Source organism: Melanerpes formicivorus, unplaced genomic scaffold (genome assembly GCF_026170545.1).
Source record: "Melanerpes formicivorus ecotype bairdi unplaced genomic scaffold, bMelFor1.0.p_v2 SCAF_4, whole genome shotgun sequence".
Classification (NCBI taxonomy): Eukaryota; Metazoa; Chordata; class Aves; order Piciformes; family Picidae; genus Melanerpes; species Melanerpes formicivorus.
The window spans coordinates 14,982,777-15,009,037 of record NW_027142356.1 but is presented as its reverse complement, the minus strand read 5'-3'; the positions used below and the strand labels follow the sequence as shown (position 1 = coordinate 15,009,037).

The following is a 26,261-nucleotide window of genomic DNA, read 5'->3' as shown; positions in this document are numbered from 1 at the left end:
CCTTCCTCTAACAGTTTTCAGTAAGTTGGATAAACACCTTAAATTAAAAAAAAAAAAAAAAAAAAAAAAGGGCAATTTCTGAATATTGCCCACGTTCAGTAGAAGTTTCAGCTTTTTACTCTTTCATTTTTTTTCATTCAGAGTTTTTTCTTTAAGACTCATTTCCTCCTGTACCATACATTTTCACATTATATGTGATCTGAAGTACCTACTCTTTCAGTGAAAGAAGAAAGATGAGCAGAGAGATAATTGTAGAAGATTCAGTGAAAACCTTTACTCAGTGAATGCCAGCTATCAAACCCAAACTGCTAAAATAGTATATTCATAGCACTGTATTACTTTGTGTACTCTGAGTTAGACAATCATACTCTCGGCATACCCTCCGTGGAGATGAGCTTTGCCTGCACATGACAAAAACTTGACATCAGACTGACCTAACCACATAACTGCAAAGCATTCTTGAAGCAATCACACTATAGGAAGACTGCTTTTCATTCAGTGAAAGAGATTTGCCAAGGGAAATTAGTGTTGTTCCAATATGACAACAAAGTAAGTGTCTCATTAGCAATATATTAGACAGTATGGATCATTTTGTTGGTGGAATAAGGGTGCAAAGCAAGATCTGAGCATTCTGTGGCTCAGTTTGGATAGAGTAACTCTCTGACACTCAAATTGAAAAAAATAACATTAAAAAAGCATATAGTAAGTCACAGCCCATGAGAATGACCAGGAGCATGAAAAAAAAAACCCAACCACTTTATATTGTGAATTACACAGAGAGATGATAGGAGGCATGAATGACAGATTTTTTTCTTTCCTATTCCCCATCTGAAATACAATTTTCTCATGCTATGAAACTGTAAAATACTTAAATATTTAAGCTAATAGCAGTAAGGTAGAAGTCTTTATTTCTCAGGCATGTCTGAGAAAGGCAGAGGTAATGTAAAATGTGTGAGAGAAGTGAGTTTAATCAAATTAAAATAATTCACTTATAACTAGCTTTTGGTCAATGAAAAATATGTTTCATAATGCTGATGAGAAAGAGTTCTTCATTATGTTTTAACATCACTTGTTTATTAAGAGTATTCGCTCTTGTTAAAATAAGGGAAAAATTATGCCTAAATCCCCTGTGCTTACTTTAGTGTGCCCTGGGCAGCTTGTGAACTTTCATAATGCATTCAAATTTTATATATTATACACATCAATACTGAGGCACGTTTATAATGACATGATTTAGTATTATTAACTCAGTGGCTAAATATATTCTATAATTCTCTGAAGAATGGTGGCAACATTAGTAGGCGTTTCTTCTTCTATTTACTCTGCAGAATGAGGCAAATTTTCTCTTAAAGAGAAGATGAATGTTGACTAAAAGCCCTGTAGAGCCTTATGTATCATAAAATCACTTTTAACCATCAGTCTATATTTTTTAAAAAATGCCTTTTTTTTTTTGGTGGTGGTGTTGTTTGTTAGACTGACCCAATCTCTGCCCAGAAAATTTAATTCAGGTATCAGGGTGGATATTTTTCTTTGTTCTCTTGTAAATCATAATTCATTTATATTCAAATACAATTTTATTTATCCCAAACCAGTTTCTGATTTGCAATTGGAATAGGTGAATACCTTACACCATAAAGATATTTAAGTGTGAAATGATATTCCTTGGGCTATCTGATGGACAATAGAATTCATGAGCGACCTAAGAATCTGAAGGAATGCTAAAATGCTTTGTAAATTTTTCTCAATCTGTTCTGCTGAAATTCTTTCAATCTGAGAAAATAAATTTAAAAGCTGTAATGAAATTACTCATGCTAATGCCTTTAGAGTAGGTTTTAGAACTGTAATTTAGTGGTTTTACTTAGGAAATCCCCACACCCATTTTGTCTCCAGCATCTATTTCTCTCCCTTGCCATGTTCACTGCTTCCCTCAAGTCATGGTGATGCACCTGTTCTGAAAGCCGTGTAATAAATTATAACACTGGCAAAAATCCTGATTAGCAACATCAGTGAAAAACTATTAACTAGAGAAATACTACTACTACTACTACTAATAATAATAATAATAATAATAAAATGCAACCCAGAATGTTATCTTTTGAGTGATTCTACACTAATGCTGAAAAAAAAAAGAAAAGCCACTTAAAGCAGACAAATACATTTTCTTATAATGCCTTCTTTTAAAAAGGCAGCCTAGAGAGCCAGAATAGAGATGTCACTATGCTTTAATTCTCCATGTTTCTGACAGGGAGCTATTAATTATTTACATCAGGTAGAATTGAGAGTCATATAGTACATGGATTATTTTTTTCCAGAAAGAAATCAAGTAGAAGAATGATTCAATATTAGCTGTTGGCTGATTTGTAAAGCTACAAAATTCAGTCAGAGAAATACATGCTAAGTTACAGTCCTCTTCAGTCTGGTTCTCTCACTAGCTTTGCAGGGATGGAGAGCCTCAGAGTGAAGTATTGCAACACAGGAGAGAAAAAACAGATTTATGACTTTGAGTGTTTCACAGTTCTCAATACTGGTGTGGATTTATTTTAGGCCTTCTGTGGTACAGTGATGTTTCTTCATAATTACTTGAATAACTGCAGAGCCCAATTCTGCTTCCTTTTGGGACTGTATGGCTCAGAAGGTCATGGGTGTTTTGTGCTTGGCTAAATCTTAAATTGCTAATGTCAGTGAGGATGAAGGGAATAACTGCAGCTGGTATGCCTTCCTTGTATATGTTTTCAGACAGGATCCTTCTATACATTCCATAAATGCTTTCAAAATCGCTTCCCATTAAACAAACCAGCATGTGCTTAGGGATTTCAGTAGCTGGCTAAAAGTAATTTTCTTCCAATCAAGTCAGTTTTAAAAGGGTATGTGTTTCCTCTATTATAAACATGCTGTTATGCTTTGGAAGACAAAGCCCGCTGCTCCCTCCCCTTCTTGAGTATACCCCCTGCTCTGGAATGCAAGAGTTTTTATTCATGTCTCCTTTCATTCTGAAGGTTTCAGAGTCATGCCATGTTGGTGGGAACAGTGAAATTAGGCAGCGTATCATAACTTTCACTTAACAACCACAGCTCAAAGGACACAAATATAGAGCACAGGACTTTATATCTTGAAGCCCAGGAGTATTAGAAAATAAAATCTTTCTCCCCAATTCTTGTAATTTTTTTTTTTTTTTTTTTTAAAGTAGAATAGTTAACAGCATAATCTATAGGCCAAACCCATTTGTTAGACTGCCTAAACAGTTACATTTTATTTTGGTACAAATAAAATTATTGTCATGTAACGAGGTTCATTTTTTTAAATTAAAACTTTACATGAATGTGAGGTCAAACTGCCATTGTAAAAAATACCTACAGGGGACAAAAAAAAAAAAATAAAAAAAAATAAAAAAAATTAGGAACTGGGATGCCTATGAATTATTGAAGTCACAGAGGAAACCCCAGGAAGATTGAACTCTTTCTATTTTAATTTTTTTTTCCTCGCCCATGACCTGTTTTTCCTCTTTCACAGGTTTCTGATTTGGATGAGAACCATGACACTCCCTGAGTACGTACCTGATTTGGAGTGTAGGGCATGCCATAATATGTCCCAGCAGGAAGATGTAAACACTGCCACAGAGAGTAAGAGAGGGAGTGTTGAATAGAGGAAATGAAGTAACACTAACACTGTTTATTTATGTTCCAGATCACAGTAACTTAAATACTCTTCACATTTAGTAGCACTAATGATACCTCTTACTAATATTAGCGTGGTGCTCTGCCAGCAGCTGGAGGCATTAGAGTTCAAGGACAAACTACAGGGGATAGTGCATTTAGGGACCAGCTTTATTGCCCATTAAACGGCTGTTAAACAGTACATTTTTTGCAAGGCAAAATTATTTAAGTTTTATTTATGGCTTTGAGGCTGATAATTTTGAAATTCGTAGGTTATTTTTATTTTGTTTAGAACAAAAAGCTGCATAAGCAAGAATCAGTCGCAAAACCTCAGCAACAAAACATATATTGACAAATGCAACTAAAATTCAGACTTCTATAGGCATATTTTAAGAAAAAAATATATGCCTCTCTGTTCCATATACTACCTACAGATTGCCTCCTTGAATTGTTCAAGGTGGTGTCATTATGAAATAATACCACTTACCTGCTCTTTCTACTGCACTGGTTCAACCGGTGAAGGATTCTTTACATCCTGTTTTAAACCACTTTGCTCTATTAAGTTTAAGAGCCACTGTGGTCCTCTGGCAATAAAAGTAGCTATTCAAGTGCAAGGTCATTATGAAAACCTGGAATTTCCAAGTTAGTTGTTATGCCTCCTATTAGGAAAGATATCTTTAAGAATCTGGTTTCAGAGCCATAGCATCTTATTTTACAGCCACCCAAAGCAAAAATCGGCTGTAGTACTACTAATGGTGCAATGGAATCTCACTTCCAGACTTAAAAGCAATACAGTCAAAGGAACATAGAATTTTAATATTTATTTTTGTGTTCATAAATTACAGGTTCATAAATTCATCTGTGAACTCTGTAACAGGTCATGATTCCCTTCTTACCAGATATACTTTCATATTCAAGTGATGATTACCTCCACTCTTAACTCTGCACAGAAAATGTGTGATTTAATCGACCAGTTGTTAGCAGATGGGAACACCTCATCTAGATCCCAAAACAAACTGAGATTGGAAGGAAAACATTCATGAACCCTCCTTACTTATCAGGCTGTCCTAATCCTCACTCAGACAGTTACTAGTTTAAGGGATACCCTTATCTACCTCTTCCCAAACCCTGTGAGCGAGCTATTGTATTTTTTCCTTTCTGCAACCTAGACAAAGGTCTTTACCTAACACTTCTCTAAAGCACACTGCAATGCAAGAAAGACATAAACATTCTCCTTACTAGTAGATACAAAAATGGCGATAGAAAAAAAAGCAATCTCTAGAAAATTACTCCAAAGTAATAGTAGCTTTATTTAGATCTCATGAATTGCTATAGCACCACTCTGAATAAACTTAGTATTCTTTGACTTCTGAAATTTATGGTCAGATCTTACATCTACATATTCTTGATTCCTTTCTTAATCAGTAGAAGTCCTTGCCAGAATAAGTGCTATTTATATAGCAGAAAGTTTTATAAAAATAGGTAATCTAGCAGTTGCGTGAAGATACAGAATTCCACACAGCCAAACCCTGAATTACTGTATGCCAAAACCTGAACAGCACATTGTTAGCAGCTACATGAGCATCTCACAGCTGATTGGTTAACAAAAAGTATTATGTTGCTAACACAAGAAGAAATAAAACACCTAGAAATAGTAATAAAATTTGTTATGTTGTTAATAAGATAATAAGATGTATAGAATAGATGCATGGGAAAAGATAGATGCAAACAAACCTATTGCTTAAACTCAGTGACTCTCTTTTGTAATATATCACTTAGACCTTCAGTACTGATTGAAACTGAACTGTCCCCTTTGGGAGATGTGTTTAATCTAATCATCCTTCACGGCTAGGGAATAAGAGATATCATGATGGACAAGGGGTGTTTGTTTCAGTTTTAGTTCTGATAACCAAAATTGGATCCAACTGGCAGAACGTTCTTTCTGATATTTTGCATGAAATCTGGTCTGTCATTTACATGGCTGAGTTGGAGGTTATAAAGATTTGGTTGACAGCACAAAAAGCAGACATAGTGTCTGCCTTGAAGATCTTATTATAGATAGGTCAGAAATACTGAACAATAAAGCAGATCTCCATTAGCAAAGAAATTTTTTACTGAAAGTGACCACCCACATAATCCCCAGTCCAAATCAATAAAATTACATACAAAAAAATTATATGAAAGGTAATCTTATCAATAGTAAGAGTTAAACCTGTATGGATTATAACCCTATTATTCTTAAGTGTTTGTATTTCTATGACCCAGAGGAGAAAAATTTACAAATCCATATGAAACCGTATGGATGAGATGGCCATTTCAAATATAGTGACATCTTTGCCAGAGCCCTAAGCTTTTCAGTGGAGTATGTGACAAAGGTATAGAAGATGAAAATTGGTTAAGGGAATGCACTGTTATGAACAAGACTGGAGTTACATATAGTTGAAACTTGAACAGACCCCTAAAGATAAGAGCTAAGTGCTCAAGGAAGGAAACAAATCAATTCTGAAAGTTGATTAAGATGCAAGTGCTAAATGTGGACATTAATTCAAGCTGTTTCTTTCTCAATGAACAAGAGATCAAGAAGAAATGAGATAGGCTTGGTGACTAGTGCCTAAGTCACAGTCAACAAATATATAAAATACAACAGGGTTTTAACATATATTCTGACATTATTCCCTGCCCCACAAGATCACCTCTGATGTATCCGTATGAAACGCTTGCTATGCTGACCTCAAGAGCGTTGGCTGTACAGTGTTACTAGCGGTCACACTATGGATTTTTGTCCACCATGTTGATATTTGACTCCAGCACTTTCCTGCTTCAGAAGATTTGGCTGCCTTGGTTGTTTAGTGACTAGAGATGTACTAATGAGCTATTACTAACACCCTAAATTAGACACTGATGAAAAACACATGCTGAGTTTGGCTACAGTTTATCTTTTTTGCTAGTCTTGAAAGACAACAGTAAGGGTGTTTTTGCGGAGAAAACTACTGGTCTTATAGACACTATTATGGAGCTCATTAAAATGTTGTTTTATCATAATGGCATGATGTGCAGTACATGTTTAGAATCTAAATGTTCCGCAAATCAAGTGGAAGAAAACTGAACAAATGCAATTATGACAAAGCTAACTTTCCTCTGACTTCCTCTTGGTTATCATGAATACAGTTGTATCTTTAAAAGTCCAGTCAGCTGTGTCCAGCTGCTTTGTCAGGACACATCATTAGCAAATTCATTACATCAAGGAAAAAAATGTGTCTGTTTTATTTCATTATTTTAAAGAGTTTTGTACACAAAAATAGGTTAAAAAATGAGTATTGTGAAATCATTTTTCTTCATGTCATACAAATGTAGATCTAAAAATATACTATGTTCCTTAAAACTCACATACAAATATTCAAAAATATAAAAATCATTTGATGTGCTCATAGAACCCTGCAAAACCCCCAAGTTTTCTTTTTCTGATTTGTCCTCTGTATTCACACAGACTTAACAGGCATCTCCCTGAAAGTATTTTTTGGCTAGATAAAAGACTTTTACAGCTCTGGGGAAAATAACCTTACTATTGCTCTTAACTATCCCCTTGATACTTTCATAAAAATGTTAGACCAAACAGAATCTCTCCAGGAAATTCCTAAACTCTAACCTTTCAGGGTCAGAGAATGCAGCAGACAGTTTGTTGTCTTGAACAGTGACCTCAGTGCAGTTCTACTCCAAACAAACTTTTAGATGCTATCTGTGAATTATCTCAGGGGAATTCAGTGCTAGCCCTTAGAGATCAACAGTAGCACTTTTTATACCACTTTCTTCACTTTCTACAAAGAATGAGGAAATGACTCTTGAATCCATTAAGTTTCAAGTATGTTGTAATCTTTGCTTCTCTTTGAATATCCCTAGTTATGCCAAAAAACAAATAAACAAACAAAAAATGTATTGGAGTCTTTTTTTTCTTGATAAACTACAACGTACAATAGTTCAGCATTTCTGATGTGAATAATTCTGAAGACAGAGCAGCTTTTGTGCATATTTAGGATGTTACAGGATCATTCTGGGTAACCAGTGGTTTTAACACTCCCTTTCTTATTTCATATATTCCCTTCCTCAGTATTCTTAGATGAAACACAAATTAGAAATCCTTGCAGAAATCATTAGCTTTGTTTATTTTATGGAAACAAATGTCTACTTTGACAGTTTCTGAGATTTCAAATTCTGTCTCCTAAAATGTATATATTATCATTCTATTAACATTAAAATGATGTAAAAGCAAGTTCTGCCCATATAATTATCACTATTAAAAAAAATCTTGATAAAAAAATGTGTATAAAGAGAAAAATTATCCATTGGGTTTGTCAAATACACTAAAGCCATCAAACTCACAACTATTTCTTAGATGAAATAATATACTAGAAAACCATAAAATTCTGCACTAATAATACATTCTTTTTTATATAATTGAATTTTCAGTCATCAAAAAAGGGTTTTTTTAGAGAGACTCTTGTGAATTCTTGGGGCTTCTCAGGACAGGACACATTCCAAACTTTGATCAGTCTCTCCTAGAGAAAATTACTCAGTGACATTTCTTGCTATTTTACCTACTGTTTTTTCCCAGAAGGCCAAAACTTAAGTATCTCTGTACTCCTCCAGCTGTAAAAGCACATCTGTCAGTTTAAATTAGATAGACAGCTTCCTATAGTCAAGGGCCAGACTAATGCCATTAACCTTCAAGCTTTACAAGATATTTTTCGGTGTTCAGTTTTCAAATGCAATGCACAACAACTGCATGCAAAGATGATAAATGCCCTAGAGAGTGAACAAGGTACATTATACTATTTGTGAGGGACTTCAGCCATACCATTTCTTTTAGATATTTATAATTTTAATGTTGATATAATTCTTTTTAATGCATCTCTCTTGAAGGAGAAATATGTTCTTGTGGTTTATTGCATAAACCATAGACTAGATGGGAGCAATATTCAGATGGACAAGAGAAACCTCTCTTGAATCTCTAAATCGTTCACTGTTTGCTTGCAGTAGTAGAAAATATATCTATATCTTCGTGGCATTCTTACATTGATAGCCAGATAGAAGAACCTTTTTCCCCTCAGACCAACTATGTGCCTGAAACATTCTGAACATGACAGAAACAGCCTGAATTATCTGGGTAGCAGGGAAATTTGCAATGTGGTAACTGCTTCACAGTACTAGATAAGATTATTTTGCTTTCCTTCAACAGTTTAAAGTTGCAGATCCTTTGTATCTGTCATTATGGATCTGCATATCCTCATTAACAGATCATCTCTTAAACAACCACATCACACAAGATGCTTATCACTGTCACATATAGCACAGATCTCATGACAAAAATGGCTTATTGTCCTTTTTTGGTTTTTTGGTTGTTTTTTTTTTTTTGAGATACATGTGTGACCTAATGCTGAGTGGAGATAGAAATCTACAAATGAACTTGCTTTAAAGCGCAGATGAAAGTGTATAACCACAAGCAAAGGTAATTTTACTAAAGCTGGAGTTCATATAGGAGCTCATTCTGTGAAAAAGTATACTGAAGTAAAAAGGAGAAGTTCAATAAATTGAATGCTGCAGCCACCACTTCTCTAAACCAAAAGGAATATATGAAAGTTTAAAAATAAACAAACTCTACATATACATTCTTCTTTATTGCATTCTAATTTGCAGTTAAGTTAGATGCAATAAGTAATGAAAACAATGAGGCCAGTTTTGAAATGAGCAGATGAATCCTGTGAAGTGCAAAGAACACAATCCTCATCTCACCGATTCCTGTGGTGTCTAAGGACATCCAAGTATTTGACAGACTTAAATGAAAGAAGTGTGGCAGACAGCTTAGTGCAGAATGCCAGGAAAATGGTCCTCAGGGAAAAGACATTCATATAGTAACATAATCCTTTGATTTTGTGAGCCAGACATATTGTCCAGTCCTATGGCATGTCCTTCATTACTTGAAGCTGTCTTTTCAAATTAGATGTCTGACGGAAGAATTCAGATTCAATAAACAGTTGCCAATTTTTTTTTTGTACATAAATTTAAGACCATTGCCTTACTGATAACAAAGTTGATTGCACTGTTTACCTGTCAGATTAGACCACTGATGCCAACAGCAAAGCTACACTCTACTGGAGATTATTAGTTATCAGCACAAGTTAAGCAAGCATTTGTTGTATAATTATCAGTATTGAAAGGAGAGGAGAACCACAGCAGTATAAACCCTGTGTCATGCTAAAGACACCATGAACCAAAATACTTTATTAAAAAACACTTTTGCGGGCCTTTATGAAATACATAATGAAAAACACCAAATGTTTCCAAGTCACAAAGATTTTAAGAGTCAACAACTCATGAAGTTCTTATCCTTTTATCTTAAGACTGCTGTCTGCACAGCTCTTTTTCTCTCTGCCCTTACGGTCTCATTGAAGAACACACCATACATTTTAGAGAATTAATTTAGAAGATCCATAACAATTTGATAAAGCATTTTCACTTGAAACTAAAGAGTTTTGATTAAGCAAGAGTCATGAATACTCACTTCTTTTCAAGATGCAATATAAATCCAATTTCTAGCTGTAGTTTCTACCCATATTTGGCACTGACTGCAAAACTTATATCTATGTTAACCAGTGTTAATCTGCACTGTGTAGTGCTCTAGCCTCTGTAGTTTCATTATTCGTAGTAGAATTTCTTGTAAAAAATGGTCAGTTTAATGGAAGTGGGGAAAGAAAACTTTTCCACAGACAATAGAAATAGGAATGATGTTTTAGAAGATGATTTTTTAATCTTGTTGCATTTAGCTGAAGACTTTTACCACTAGGCTACGAGGTCTACTTGCTTTTGTGATGTTGTCTCTGCCCTAACTTATGTGTTTGTTTTTTCATAACAGAATTGTTTAAATAAGGGAGGCGGAAACTACTTATCTTTTAATGACCTATATGTTGGTCATTAGGACAGAGATTAAAAGGCTGAAGGAACTTGGGTTCAGTTTTCTCAGTCAAAATAGTGTATTGAATCTGGGTCTTATCTTAAGAGAGTGCTTTAGCAGTAAGGTACTGTATAAAAGCAAAAGTGAGAAGGCATCACTATCACTTCTCCTAGACAGGTTTTGAAAGAAAGGATACAGGCAGCTCTCTGAAGAGTAGGATTTCAACTCTGCAATACAGAGAAAAACATTTACATATAAGATAAAGATTTGAATAAAACCACATTCCTGTTTTCAGGATCATGTCAGGCCAGCATGAAGTGATACGCTGTGTTGTTGATCATGTCCTATGCACTATATAGGAATTGGGGGGCAATGAAGTGAGTTAGGAAAAGAGCTACTCAATATTGTATCATCAAGCTTGTTTGTTTGTTTAATCTAACCTTAAGATCAAATATTACATAGGAAAACTATGTCACAGTGCCCTGCCATAACCACAAGGCAAATGTTCCTTTGATGAGCTATAATAGCTCATATAATAGTGACATGAGTCACTGTGGTTGTGGTTCTTCAAAGTAACATTTTACCTCCTAATTATCATATTATACTTGTGTTAATTTGTACTTTCCAATAAAAGTTTGATTTGGCTTATGATTTTTCCCTTATATTGGTTTCAGAAAGACTTCTAGAAAAGTTTTATTTGAAAGGAAACCTATTTCTTATAAATTGTATGTAGTACATCTAGAAATAAACAAAGGAATATCTCACACTTCTTCTGTTAACAATTTAAATTCATTATTATGTCAAAAGTATTACCAATATTACATAAAGTTTTCCACTAGAATAATATTTTCAAATCTTCACAAAATAGCCATTGAATGCTTTCAGCACGCATGCATTTCCATGAGATGAAGTGACTTATAAACACTGCATCTCACAATGAGTTATCAGTGACCTGACATTTATATGTGTTGTTGTTCATTTACTGATGCTGACATACTCTATGCTTTGTAGATTTTCTTCTCACTTTAAAGTTCTTTTCAAATAAAAAACTCTTAAGAGAGTTTTCTTAGGTGCTCATCTATTAGTACCACATAAATATCACTAAAAGTTCCCATTAAAGTAGGAAAACAGAGCTGAATTTTTGATCACTTAAATATTTGGACAGCTCAGTTGAACACTAAAAGTCTGCGTTTACCAAGTCAGTACAAAGTGGTGTCTGAAATAATAAAAGGGTAAAAGGCATTATCTTAAATCCCACAATGTGGTAACTGTTGGGAAATGGGCTGTCTTGTTAAGTAAAGATAGTTGACCACTGGATACTTTTAGCACAATAGATACATAGCTGTGTTTAGTCCATACTGAAAATAAATTCTGAGTTAATTGGGTTTGTCTGTAAGCAAACATTTCTAATTCTATTGTTAACCAAAGCAGGAATTTTAATGTGTCTCTTACATATTATCAGTGATCTTCAATGGAATGTCTTTACAGCTACATCATCTAACCAAAGTGTCAGAGAGACCTGTCCGTTTCCCTTCCTATTTATACCTGACTCCTTTATAATTATTACTGACTAATGATGCTAAAAACTGTGGTACATCAAACTGATGCAAGGATATTATTGTATCCCTTTAAAACCAGTTTACAAATTGTCCTCAAATCTCCTCATAATTTCTTCTATGAAAGGCCACATTGAATCTCAGAAGAAATGAAACATAATCAATATGTTTAGCAGAGTTTAGAAATCCACCCAAGCATTTGCTAGCCAGTTGATATTTCACACTACAAATACATGTCTGTTTTTCAAGGATGAAGTACTAAATGGTCCTTAAAAGAGAAATATTTTCTGTATAGTTGAAACTACCCCCAGGAAAAAAAAAAATCTTCATTTCAGAATTGTTTTCCAGTTCCAGTCTGAACAGTACTCTGAAGTACCGTGCAATCTGTAGAAATAAAGTGTATTTCCATTCTTAGGCTGAGTTGCAGAATACACACACAGTGGGTTTCCTGAAGTTCTCAATGTTCAGCACCTTTTCGTTTTCTCTTCTCTCATGTTCATATCATTTGACTATGAAAGAGGTTATTTTTCTTACAAACTATAAAGTTTTATTTAAATATTGTTACACTATTTAGATAGTGTTATGCTATTTAGATAGTGTTATACCAGGAAAAGTGGAAAAGAGGCAGACTCCTACTAACTGAATCCTAAAATATCCTGGAATACCACAAAGGCCACCACTGCACAAAAATAACTAACAACCCCACACAGTCCAAGTGTTCTCAGATGCTTTTTCTTCTCTAGCAGGGATACAAGCAAGTAATATAGTTCACAGTCCATTATGTTATCTGTTATATTCACTACATGCAGTAGTTATGCTGAACTGTGGTAACAGAAAAGTAATTAACCAGTAGTGTGCTTCAATTTAAATTCAAGTTTCACCAAATATTATATAAATCAGCATATTTTGGCAGTAAACCAAACATGAAGCTATTTGTACCAGACCATTATTTTTTTAATTAATGTGTTACCCAACAACAAATCTCAAAGGTCTTTTCCAACCTGGTAAATTCTATTCTATTCTTCCTATTCTATTCTTTCTATTCTATTATTTTCTATATGTAAATTTGCATATTTTCTTTTCATGTAATAAGATGATGTGTCATACAGTATAAAAATACCAGAATATGAGAAAGCACCACTTGGTACTATGTAGTGTTCTAAACTTTACAGTTTCTTTCATAAATAGCAGGAAAAGATTTATTTTCTGTAGAAGTCTAACCCTGTAGAGCTAGACCCTGTCAACCACAGCAGTCCATAGAGCATTTTGTATTCAAGATGATTCACATGAATTTATATAATAAATACATGATATACATAGATATTATATATACACTACAAAAACATTGTTTCATTGACTATTGTGTAAATAATTGACAATCTATTTCTCTCTAAAATGAATTATAAAAGAGCTATATGATATATAGTATCTGGATAGATACTAGATAGTTTACAGTATATAGTATAGAGTATATCATCAGCAAGTGTATCATCAGCAAGTTTGCAGATGACACAAAGTTAGGGGCAGATGTTAGTCAGTTAGAGGGTAGAAAGGCTCTGCAGAGGGTCCTCGACCGACTGGACAGATGGGCAGAGTCCAATGGGATGGCATTCAACAAGTCCAAGTGCCGAGTGCTGCACTTTGGCTACAGCAATCCCATGCAGAGCTATAGGCTGGGGTCGGAGTGGCTGGAGAGCTCCCAAACAGAGAGGGACCTGGGGGTGCTGATCGACAGCCACCTGAATATGAGCCAGCAGTGTGCCCAGGTGGCCAGGAGGGCCAATAGCATCCTGGCCTGCATTAGGAATAGTGTGGCCAGCAGGAGCAGGGAAGCCATTGTGTCCCTGTACTCTGCTTTGGTTAGGCTGAACCTTGAGTACTGTGTCCAGTTCTGGGCCCCTCAGTTTAAGAAGGACATCAAAACACTTGAATGTGTCCAGAGAAGGGCAACAAGGCTGGTGAGAGGCCTTGAGCACAAGCCCTATGAGGAGAGGCTGAGGGAGCTGGGATTGTTTAGCCTGGAGAAGAGGAGGCTCAGGGGTGACCTCATTGCCCTCTACAACCACCTGAAGGGTGGTTGTAGCCAGGAAGGGGTTGGCCTCTTCTCCCAGGCAACCAGCGCCAGAACAAGAGGACACAGTCTCAAGCTGCGCCAGGGGAGGTTTAGACTCGAGGTGAGGAGGAAGTTCTTCACCGAGCGAGTAATTCGTCATTGGAACGGGTTGCCCAGGGAGGTGGTTGAGTCATCGACCCTGGAGGCGTTCAAGGGGAGATTGGACGTGGCACTTGGTGCCATGGTCTAGTCATGGGGTCTGTGTTGATGGGTTGGACTCGATGATCCTCGAGGTCCTTTCCAACCTAAGTGATACTGTGATACTGTGATATATAAATATTACATAGGTTGATCCAGACCTGTTGAGGAGAATATTTCCTAAAAGTAGTCTCCTTAAATAAACTTTACTCAAGGTCTTAGATAAACAAGGCATGAACGTGATTAATAATTCCTAGGGTCAACATATGATACAAAACGAGGATATCATGATCAGGAGTGTTCCTTCATATCGTCATGGGCTCCAACCTGTTAATATCAGAATGTCTCAGTCATAACTAACATCTTCTGATCTCTATATATTATTAACTACTAGCCAACAAGGAAGGCATGAAACAAAAGACATGTATCTACACTTAACCAACCAACCAACCATCAGAATTGGACAAGAAAAGAACTTTTCCTGCTTTCCAGGATGCAAGATGAGTTCTATCAAACAGAATATGAAACATAATCATCCAATATATATTCATCATGCCTAGTGCATTGCTGAATAACCAGGCTGTTCTGCTGACATACAAATTCTCTCAGATCGAAGACATACTAAAAACGTCTTTCACTCTCAGGTCAGCCTGGCAAACTAAGTTAATCACAATAAAGCTTACTCTTGCATATGTTCAAAATAACATTATCAGTCTTCAGAGATGATACAGCACCTAATATAAGCAGTGAGATTTAGATGTGACAGGACAAATATGTATAGTGTCTACAAACTCAATCAAATAGGAGGCATTTCTGCCCCTACACTCCAGCATTTATTTGCTTTTTACTGTTGCTCTCCAAATAAAACCTTGGGTGATTCTCGCTTGTCCACTAGTCAGGACTGCTTACAGGCCAACACTGCAAAGTACCCAGACTCATCCTCATGACACTTGCCGTCTAGATATTTATAAGCATTGATAACATCCCCTCTATGTCTGCTTTTTTTCCAGGCTAAATAGTCCCAGATCTCTCAGCCTCTTCTCGTAAGAGAGATGTTTCAGGTCCCTAATCATCTTCAGTTATTCCATGACCCTCTGGGGAGCCCAGAACTGAGCACCATACTCCAGGTAAAGCCTCACTAGGGCAGAGTAGAGGGGAAGAAGAACTTTGCTCAACCTGCTAGCCACAGTTTCTCACAGAGCTCCTACTAGCTGCCTCCTGGAACCAATTTTACGTCTGATCTTGCTCTTGTCTCCTGAGTGCTGCACTGGAGTTGTGGGTGGACACATGCAATGCTACTGTCCCTGCCTTTGCTCCCCCAGGAAGCATCAGGCATGCATGTTTCAATTTTGGTTCAGTCCATCACAATCCATAGCTTTCCCCACTGCATTCTCTGCTATTGCTGTGAAAGGACTGACAACTACTAAGGCCAAGGCAGTCCTAAATTATTTTTCTTGAGGAGAGCTAGCCATCCTGTACAATCCAGTGAAAAGTAGTATGGGCGGGTGATTTACATGTTCAGCTACAGTTTAGGATCAAAGTGCTAGTTCTAGTTGTGTCTCAAGGTAAATCATTGTTGCCGTGGTCAATTGTTCTACAACCTGTACAACTGACACCTACCAGTGAGGTAGTTTGTGCTGTTTGGGTGGACAGTTATAGAGAAGGGCTTGATATAAGGTAGTAAAGAGAAGCTTAGCAAATTGACTTTGCCATAATTATGAGACACTTGTGTCAGGGTGCAGGCTAAAGGCTGGCAACCTAAAGACTAGGGAAGAAATGGCTCAGTGCATGTTAGGAATATTAAAGCAGCATAGGATATTTTTGTTGGAATTATTATTTTGGTGGTTTTTTTTGTTGGACGCTTTACCTGAAGAGCTCATCACACTGACTCAGTATGACCTCTGCTGGCCAGAGTCCTATGCTAGCAGAAAGCAAATGTGCAACTGAAATGTAACCCTCTAAATGCCTGTTAAACTGGTCACACATTAGATTTGAGTAAGGGTTAATTAATATCCTAGAAATCTGTAATAAATTTCAGACCTCAGCTGAAAATTTCTGGTGCTTTAAGATTATGATAAATCTTTAGAAAAATAGAAAGCAAAAATGAACCTAAACATTTTTTTTAAATAGAATATGTTCCATAAGTAAATGTAGGAGAGTAGTTTAACACTACCTTCAAAATCACTAATCTGGTAAATCACCATAGGGATTGCAGCAAGTTGTGGTCATTCTGAATAAACAATTAAATGGAACCACAATATTTTTTAATATATTGAAATATTTAAATATATGTTTATATATTTTGATATATATTATATCTTTTAGCATATAATAAAATAAAAATATATAAAGATAAAGATATCTTTTTAATATATATAAAATATACCTTTATATTTAAATATATTTTAAATATTTACTTTTTCAAATAGAACTATTATATTTTTAATTGGCAGTACATAAAATATATCTCTTTCACTTAGATGATGAACACTTTATGCTGTACTGAAGTCTGCAGGGAAGTGGTTTAGTGGTATGCAGTAGTCATGGGACTGAAAGCTCTAGGTGAGGGGTTGGGCATGATGATCTCAAAGGCCTCTTCCAATCTCAACAGTTCTATGATTCTATGTGTCTTCTGCTTTTGGTGCAGGTATTTTGTGCATAATAAACGATTGCTTGTTCCTTTACTGCTTCAAATCTGTGTGGTTTTAAGTTCTTAAACATTTTGGAGCTGTGAATAACAATGTCAAATCACTTCTTAGGGAAAGGAAATGCGTTGTTAAAATTTTATTGCTAGTAAATAACAGAAAAAAATAATGTGATTGTGCCTCCTTCAACGTAACTTGGTATTTAATATTTCAGTTGGTAAGTACTGAGCAGGTCCTGGCCAAAGCTAGAGGAATATTTCAACTATATATAATAAAGAAAATTGCTTTGACATCTACAACTGCAAATTAAACAGCCCATGTAAGTGAAAGTTTATGGATTTTCAGTCCTCTTTTGACTGTATTGACAGAAATGAATGGGGGTGAGGTTATTTAGCTTCAGTCTCCTGAGGAGTTTTATTAATTACCAAAAGATAAAATCTCATTTACAGGCTATATTCATAGAAAATCTTTCGGGAGAAAGATACCAAATCACCTGAGAATCTAATTTTTTTGTTGTTGAACTTCACTCCAAAAATTTGGAGTAAAAAATTCAGTCTCAAAGGTCTGACTCACTCAGGCTATATTCCTAATTTCATTCAACTACTTCACCTAATTCTACATCATTAAGGAAGGGTGGATGTCTAAGTCAGATTACACAACAGATAGGTAAGAGATGTAATGCTTAAGCTTGGTGTATCTAGTCCTAGCTTCTGATGCACTGATTGCATACTACTGAGTTTTCCAAGACACCTGTAAATCCAATTGGTATTCAGAAAAAAAACAGTCACTGGTTAGAGTCAAGAGTTGCCTGTTCTAAATACTTCTTGGTTACAGTTCTTTGTGTTTCATCAACTTGGCAAAAATAAGTATTTCATAAAAATACTGGAAAGAAATATTTTATAAATTACTATGGATGTATTTTGTCAGTAAACAAATGCAACAATTACATTACTGAAATGAAAACATGCGCCTATATCTGACTGATGTTTGTGTAGCAGCTAATAGGGTTAAATTTTTGTAGTGTAAAGAATGTGAGGGATAATCTTTCCCTTTAAAGTAATCTTGGAACATAGAGACACTAATCTCATACTTATGGCATCCAACAGCTTGGTCCTTGCTAGTAATTAATAAGACTTCATTTAAGTTGCTGCTAAAATTGGCTTAGTCATGGTTTCCAACTTAATGTCTCAACCACAGGCCTGCATAATTATATTGTTTGTTGTATTGTAAATTACAGCACTCAAAAATAATTGCTCTTTTGTAGCATGATATTGTCTTAATGCAACTCTTTTTCCTTAGAGGAAAAAAATGCTGTATCATGGATGAATAGGCTGGTGCTCAGAAAAATGACAATGCAAAATAGCACTGCATCCCACATCCACAGGAGAGCAGCTTGTCATGGATATTATAATGTTAGATACACAAGTAAGAGTTGTTTGGTTCATCTGCTTAGAAAATCTTATGCTATGTCTTATCCCTGTTTAGGATAGAGGTATTTTTATCAGGCATAATGAAATAGCCACATAGGATGAGCACCCTAAATAAGCAACACATCAGAGCTTGTGTTGAGCACACTGCAATATAAAATAATGAAAGAGAAAATTTTGTACATCTGAATAATTCCCTAGCAAATATAACCCAAAACTTCTAACCTAGTGTATATTTAAGAGTGTATGTAACATTTTAGAATGAGGAATTCAAATATTCTGGGTTGGTAGAAAAAATAGGGTATCTTGTTGCTTTTAGAGTTGTTTGACAGCCCTAAGAAGAAAGACTAATCAGACATCATTACTGCAGTTTATTATTTAAGAACATGATGACAGACATCAAGTTTGTAATTCAGGCACTGCAGTGATATTACATGCTTTCTTATTACTAGGATTCCACTGGCATAATTTTGTCTATAATACTTGAGTGTTATTCAATAAGTGCCCATTCCTCTACTGGTAGGACTCCCTTCCATTAAAGGCAAACACATCTCCATTAGCAGCCTCTCTCTCTGTTACACACAGTTCCTTAAAAACTGGCAAAATGAATAGGATCGACTATGAAATCTCAGACTACATTTTACTTACACTTTTAAATACATGTTGTGATAAGCCTATTCTATAAATCACTGCCTTCATTGTCTCTGCTGCAAGACCACCACACTTTTATGAATAACATAACTGAGCATTGAGAAAGGTGCTTAAAAAATATATTATCAGTACTCCTTTAGTTTCATTTTGGAACTGTCTGTAATACAGATTCTATCTGAACTACTGACCTTCTCCCATAACAATGAGAGCAATGTTTCATGTCAGTGTTACAAGAAGTTTGAATTCCTTCTAATAACAACAGCTCTGACTTTTATTTTCAAACATATTTCAGAATCTGAACTTCATGTTTCTACTTGAAAGCATAAATAATGTGAACAAATATCTTCCTATTCTGTGGGGACTGGGATTTATGATAAAAGAAAAACAGGCACTAGGAGCAATGTGTGCTCCATGCATAAAAAGGGAACAGTCAGCTAAATCAGCATAGTGATGGAAAACAGAGTGGCCTTTGATAGATGTGTAAGCATATATTTCTTCATCATGAGAAAAGGAAACATTCTGGACTTGTAGAAAGCTCTGTAAGCTCTAGGACTAAAATTCGTTTCAGCTCAATACACATCAGGAATGGAGTGTACTAATAAAATGTAAAAAGAGATGGCAGAATGAAAGGAAAAAACAAGGTCTAAGTTTACTTCCAAAGGATATGGACTAATTTTGTTTAAACTCTGACATATGTCTCAGTTTGTTACTGTCTAAAAATGTCATAATATTTTGCCAAGACTCTGCAAAGCACTATAAAGTTTATTAGTAATTTAATTAAATGTAATGGAATATTAATCTTTTAATTTACAACTTTGTGATTTCAGCCTTATGATTTATTTCCACAGAAGAACATCCAAATCCTCAGCATTACTTAGGTACTTAAATCCTATCTAGACACATAATTGCTTTTTTGACAATGTGCTTAAATATCTCAGCTTTTTATTGAGGACACAGGCTTTAAAATGTTTCTGTATGTATTTCCATTGTTGATGAGTAATTCTTATGTGAAGTATTTTTAAGTTATGTGAAGATTCCAGGGCTTTTTAGCACCTTTTTGTTAAGACTATTCAGAAAGTATTTCATAATAACTGTTTCAGAAAAGTAAACATTTTATTTCCACATCAATGAATAAAATGAAAAGCTAAAACAGTTAAATCTAATCACTGTTTATCCTTTCCAAATACAGATACTTTAAGACAATGGCACTTAAAGCCTTATGGCCACTAAATTAGTTTCTGGATGTAAGATCAAAGCATTGTTCAAACTTGATGCTGTTGAATTCAGATTGTTCTTCCAAATAATTCCTTATCTCAGATTTCTGTCATTTTAAGCATTCCTATTTCATAAGCTTTGTTACCAATCTGTATTTTTGTCATTATTTAGTGGATATCATGGAAAAATAGCTACCCTGGCTATCGCTCTTTTGGCACTAAGTAAAAGCTGGAAGAACTGTTCAGATGGTAAATTGTGATAGGGCCATTTTCATTAAGCTGTAATTCAAAAGAATGATTCACACCAGTAGCTGATATTTGATTCTGTATCTATTACAAGCCCATTTAAAGAATGTCTTGAGATCATCTAATGAGAATTTGCATCAGCCACACTACTATTTTACAGTTCTAGGGATGAAGTATTTGCTACTCAAAATGTAAGTATAAAGTAAGCATATTCTCCTGAATCTGACCTGTTTCCATTTTATATTTAGAGGCTGCTTTTTGATAAACTTTGCATAACTAACACAGATGTTTAACATCTTCAGCAATTTGATGACATATAATTCCTTGGACTGCTAGATCTCATTATAGTCTGTGTATTTTAGATAATGATGGTATATTATACTTAGCCTAATTTTTAAACTTTGTAGGAAGAGACCAATTTATCTGAATAAAATATGATATGTGGACTAACAATAATTTAAAATACAGACTGAAGTGGCAAGAGTAATGAGACTTCCCATGTTCCTATCTACATGAATACTCCCTAGATTTTTTCTTGTTTATGAGAGACTAGCCAACATTTCAACAATGTAGGAAAAAAACCAAAACAAAACAGCTATGTAGGTCAAACTCTACTCTCAGTCATACCAAAGCAATCCGAATTTCACTAGATGAAATCTCAGATTAAAAATAAAGTAAAAAAGATAAAAAAAAATATTACTTCCAGATAAGAAAGTTTCTGAAAATGATTCCCTTAAATTTTGGAGCTGGAAATATGACCTCTTCCTATTCTAAGAATCACTATTTCTTAGAAACATTATCTGGCCTGGTTTAACATCAGCCGTGTCAGGCACACCATTTCAGCTAAAAAACAATTCTATTGAGGGAGGACTCCAAAATGTAGTGATTCTTGAAGGAAATCAAGCATATTCTGTTATTGTAGGACATGTACATGGTAATGAACAAAGCAAATTGAATATACTTGAATGTTTCATATGGTAAAATTACATCTCAGATTTTATTTTCAATACTATGCTTTAACTTGGCAACCTGATACACCATCAGTTAAGTCAATTGAGAGATTTTTGGTAATGTTAATGGACATTTTATCAGACTCTGGATATGGTCAAAATTATTTTCTTGAAAGTGAAATGGGTATTTTTGAACAAACAGCTATTACACTGTCAAATATCTGATCTTCATATTAGTTATATGATGGATATACCACATAATTAGCCACAGGCCTGTTTGGAAATCTCAGTCTGGTTAAGAAATTGATTTAATCTCCTACCTATGTTATTTACAAAGAGTTGTCCACTTTACATGGCATGTATACACATATAAAATAAATCCTGTCTGAAAGTCAGACTCAGTAAGCAAATAAAATTTCATATAGATGGAAAAGTGACGTGAACAAATGCTGTTGTTAATGAGGACTGACAAGATATTTAATCACTTTTGAAAATACCGGCTTCAAAAAGTGGGATGGTTTTGCAGCTATTGAAAGCCATCAGAATCTTTAATTACTTCCTTTATCTCCTAATCTTTTATCTCAAAATATTTTAATGACCGAGTACATTGCTTTTCGGCTTTTATTCAGAAGCAAGAATAATCCAGACGTTCATTTATAAAATTTGACAGCTTCTCTCCTTATAACCCATGAAAAGACTGGATTTGGTGAAATGAAGCAACAAGGTGCCCACCACCTACGAAAATCCTCCTGGGAAGATGGATTTCCTTTAAGTAAACATTAGAATAATTCTGTTGCAAGTAGTACATTATAATGACCCAGTCTAAGGTATTTGTTAAAACAGTAGCAAGTGCACACTCCTTTTTAGATGTCTTGGCACGGTATGATATCTGATGTCTAAAGGGGGGAAAAATAAATACATTGTAGATTGATATGTGCAAACAGTGTACTTATAATTTTTGACAAAGTATTTCCCAAAAGAAGAAACTTCTGAAAGCAACATATTTTAAGAAAACAAACAAACAAACCAACCCAAACCCAACTAGATCTTTTGTAGAAGTGAATGCTTAAAATGATTGCATGAAGTTAATGATTAACTGCACTGGTAAATCTTGAACATTCTGCTAGTGCTAGTTTTTTATGTGAATAGTGTATGTCAAAAAAATATGCTAAGACCATGAGAAAAAGCTGAGTGGTACTACAGTAGATTTTACACTGCTCATAACTCGCTTGTATCAGTAAGCCAAAGCTGCTAATATAAGACAACATCCCAGTTTCCTCAAATTATGAATCTTCTATGACACATCTATCAGAACACTTAGATATGAGGAATAATTTCCCATGTGTTAGGCATTCCAAGAGCACAGTGGTGCATTCAGTCAGACAGACTAGTGTTCTTTTCTATGATAAGAAGTATATAAGCTTAATACTATACTGAATTAATTTATGAAAACAAACACATTATATGCAACTTTTAGAATAAAGGCTGTAGTGATTTTAAAGCGTATAAGAACTTCAGGTTAAATTTCACATCTTGTGACAATATCAGCATAGTGTGGTTAATTCTTAATGATGTCAATATTGTTATCACTTCAAAAAGAGTCTTTTAAAAATATTAATACAGCACTAGTAATACTTATCATTCCCAGAAAATACTAACAGAATTGCTTTAATCCATGTATCAGTAATTCCTACATTCAATATTTATAATATATATATAAACAAACCCCCACAAAAACACAAACAAACAAAAGGATGGCAATTGACTCTTCTAAACAGTTCAAGCGTGCTCCATAAAGTCTCGAAAGTCTTTAATGTGTCCTTATTCTGACCTATGAAAATCCTGGCTCTGGCAAGATGATCAGTCAGAAGAATCAACTTTCTTTAGAAAGAAGATGCCTACTACCTGAGAAAATTCTCTTGGGAAGATTGATTTTCTTTAAGCAAAAGTTAGAATAATTTGAGTCTAAGGTATCTGTTAAAACAGAAGCAAGTACACATTTCTAGTCTTTTTAAATTCTTGAATATGAAAGTATTGGTATGTCTAAACACACACCTTTCAAAACTGATGCCAAGGGGTGGGTTTTTTTTCATCTAGTTTGTATTTTACCTTTTACTATTATCAGACAAAGATCAAGAGTCTTACTCTGAATTTGTAATCTGTCACTGAAAATTCTTGAAGTTCTATTATTTTGGGGATTTTTTTTTTAGGTGTTTTGTTAGCTGTACCTTTTGAAAGTCCTAATGATATTGGCAGCTCTTGCCAAGCATTCAGTGGGAAGTTGGCATTTACTTTTTTTCCCAAGGCTGTATAAATGTCCGATTGTTTACATTGCTGTTATCTCAGGAAATAGGCTGGAGTGTCTTTCTGTACTGTAGTTCATGTGCCCTTATTTGTATTAGTAGAGATTACAATAATGAAGGACTACAACTTTTTTTCCCCCCTCATTTTATTTGTGAAATCTTTTTTGTTTTTTTTATTTCCTGTTAATTGCTTCATAATACTGTATTTTGAATTTATTCTCATAAAATGATATAAAATTAAGACTTAGTCTTACTTAGCATGACATGCTGGGTATCTATAGTCACACTCTAGAATGAATGCTTATTAATTAGGAATACACACCTGTCTGCAGAATTATATATTCTATATTTAAAATGCATAGGGCATATGTGTCAATAATAGAATGTGATAGGGGATATGCTACTACTCTTCACCCACTTACAGACAACTGGTAAAGTCAGAAAAATTAAAAGCTGACACTTCAGAAAGTACATATTTCTAATTTCCTATCTATTAAAAAAATAAATTGATTTTGCTTTCATCCACCTTTGTTTTCTTATTGTGACTAACAAAAAGGCAATGGCACATTCCTTAAGCATGAGGGATTCCTTGGGTGCACAATGTCACATTCTCCAGTTTTCAGGGGATTATACAAAAGCATAGCTTTTGAATACTGGGCTTCTAAAACACAGTGAAGCCATTTTAATGCAAAAGAACACATAGAGACGTGGTTTGTGCATAGTTGATATAAAAGAAACAGTGCAGAGTGATTTACTTTAAGTTACCTGCTGACCATACTAGATCCTTTACTGCATCAGAATGAAATGGGGGGGGGGGGGGGGGGGGGTGTAAGAGAGAAGCTCTGGTTTCCTTGTGTAATTCTTGTAGACAAGGGTACTCCCAATTAACTACACAAAAATCCTAAAAAAAAAAGGTGAATTATTTTGTTAATGGACCAGGTATTTCTTAACCTTACTTTTCTTAGAGTCAGAAAAAAAAAAAAATCACATCTCTTAGAAGGATGTTCCAAAAATTACAAACAGAAAAAAAAATTTCCAGGACAGCTAGTTCATTTTTCACTGTTCTTAGTTCTTTAACATTCTAAGGATGGGACTTCTGTCAATTTGCTCCAAGTCCACTTTATAATAATGATAAAGTCGAGATCTAGCAATGGCACAAAGCTGGTGCAATTAGTTGTAGCTAAAGGTTTTTGTTTTTTTCTTGATACAAAATAACGCTTATCACAGAATCACCAAGGCTGGAAGAGACCTCAAAGATCATCAAGTCCAACCTGTCACCCAAGACCTCATGACGAAACCATGGCACCAAGTGCCACGTCCAATCCCCTCTTGAACGCCTTCAGAGATAGTGACTCCACCACCTCCCTGGGCAGCCCATTCCAATGGCCAATCACTCTTTCTATGAAGAACTTCTTCCTAACATCCAGCCTAAACCTCCCATGGAGCAGCTTGAGACTGTGTCCTCTTGTTCTGGTGCTGGTTGCATGGGAGAAGAGACCTGCCCCCACCTGGCTACAACCTCCCTTCAGGTAGTTGTAGAGAGCAATAAGGTCTCCCCTGAGCCTCCTCTTCTCTAGGCTAAACATTCCCAGCTCCCTCGGCCTCTCCTCGCAGGCCTTGTGCCTGAGGCCTCTCACACTGATATTTCACACATGCTTAACTTTAGAGAAGTAAAATTAGAAAAAGAAACTCTCTTCAGAACGTTTTCCTTTGAATTTTATCATATGTTCAGATTTTATAGAGGAAAAAATAAAATGATAAAAATCTAAATGAAGCATTAATTTTCAGAACCTTTCTTATGGAACAACTGATGCTATTTCTGATGGAGAAAGATGACAAATCACAATTAAATTTGGAATCTATATTTTTCTAAAATCAGCTTTATTTTTTTTGTTCCCTTACAAGTCCTTATTCATGATGGTTTGCAGTCTAAATGTCACAAACAAAACTTATGTTAGCACTTGGCATGTTTCAAAGGGCTTTAATCTCATTTCCTGCTTTTAATTTCAAACAAACTTCTGCAATAAGTAGTTTTTGGCATCGTTTTTGCAGTAGCCAATTTGCTCCTACAAATACTAATTGAGATGTTTTGTTGATAAAATCCACAGTAAACAGCTGATAATCTCAACTAATGGAAAACATTTGTTGTAAAATGCTTTGCAAAGAGATTTTTATGTCAACATTTTTGTTCCCGGATATTGTGTTTTACCTGGATACTTTGTTGGTTTTTTTCTCTGATACAGAAGGCAAGCCTAAAACAGAAAAGTCATGTATAGGTGTGTCTTTCAGTCATTGTGATAATCAATGAGTATTTTCTATGGAAAATAATACTTTCAGGGAAAATAGAACTTTCAAGGTATCTGAATCTGGAACAGAGTTGTTCAGATTAGCAAATATATCTTCATTCTGTGTGGATTAG

General features: G+C 35.0%; 1 long non-coding RNA gene across 1 annotated transcript in view; it reads left to right on the top strand.

Moving 5' to 3' along the window:
- Positions 1 to 25,252, top strand: part of LOC137440661 (uncharacterized) — a 29,636-nt gene extending 4,384 nt beyond the window's left edge. The window contains exons 2-3 of the long non-coding RNA XR_010987216.1: positions 15,417 to 15,533; positions 25,070 to 25,252. This is a non-coding gene — a long non-coding RNA (uncharacterized lncRNA). The remainder of the gene's footprint in view (positions 1 to 15,416; positions 15,534 to 25,069) is intronic.
- Positions 25,253 to 26,261: the final 1,009 nt, after the last annotated feature.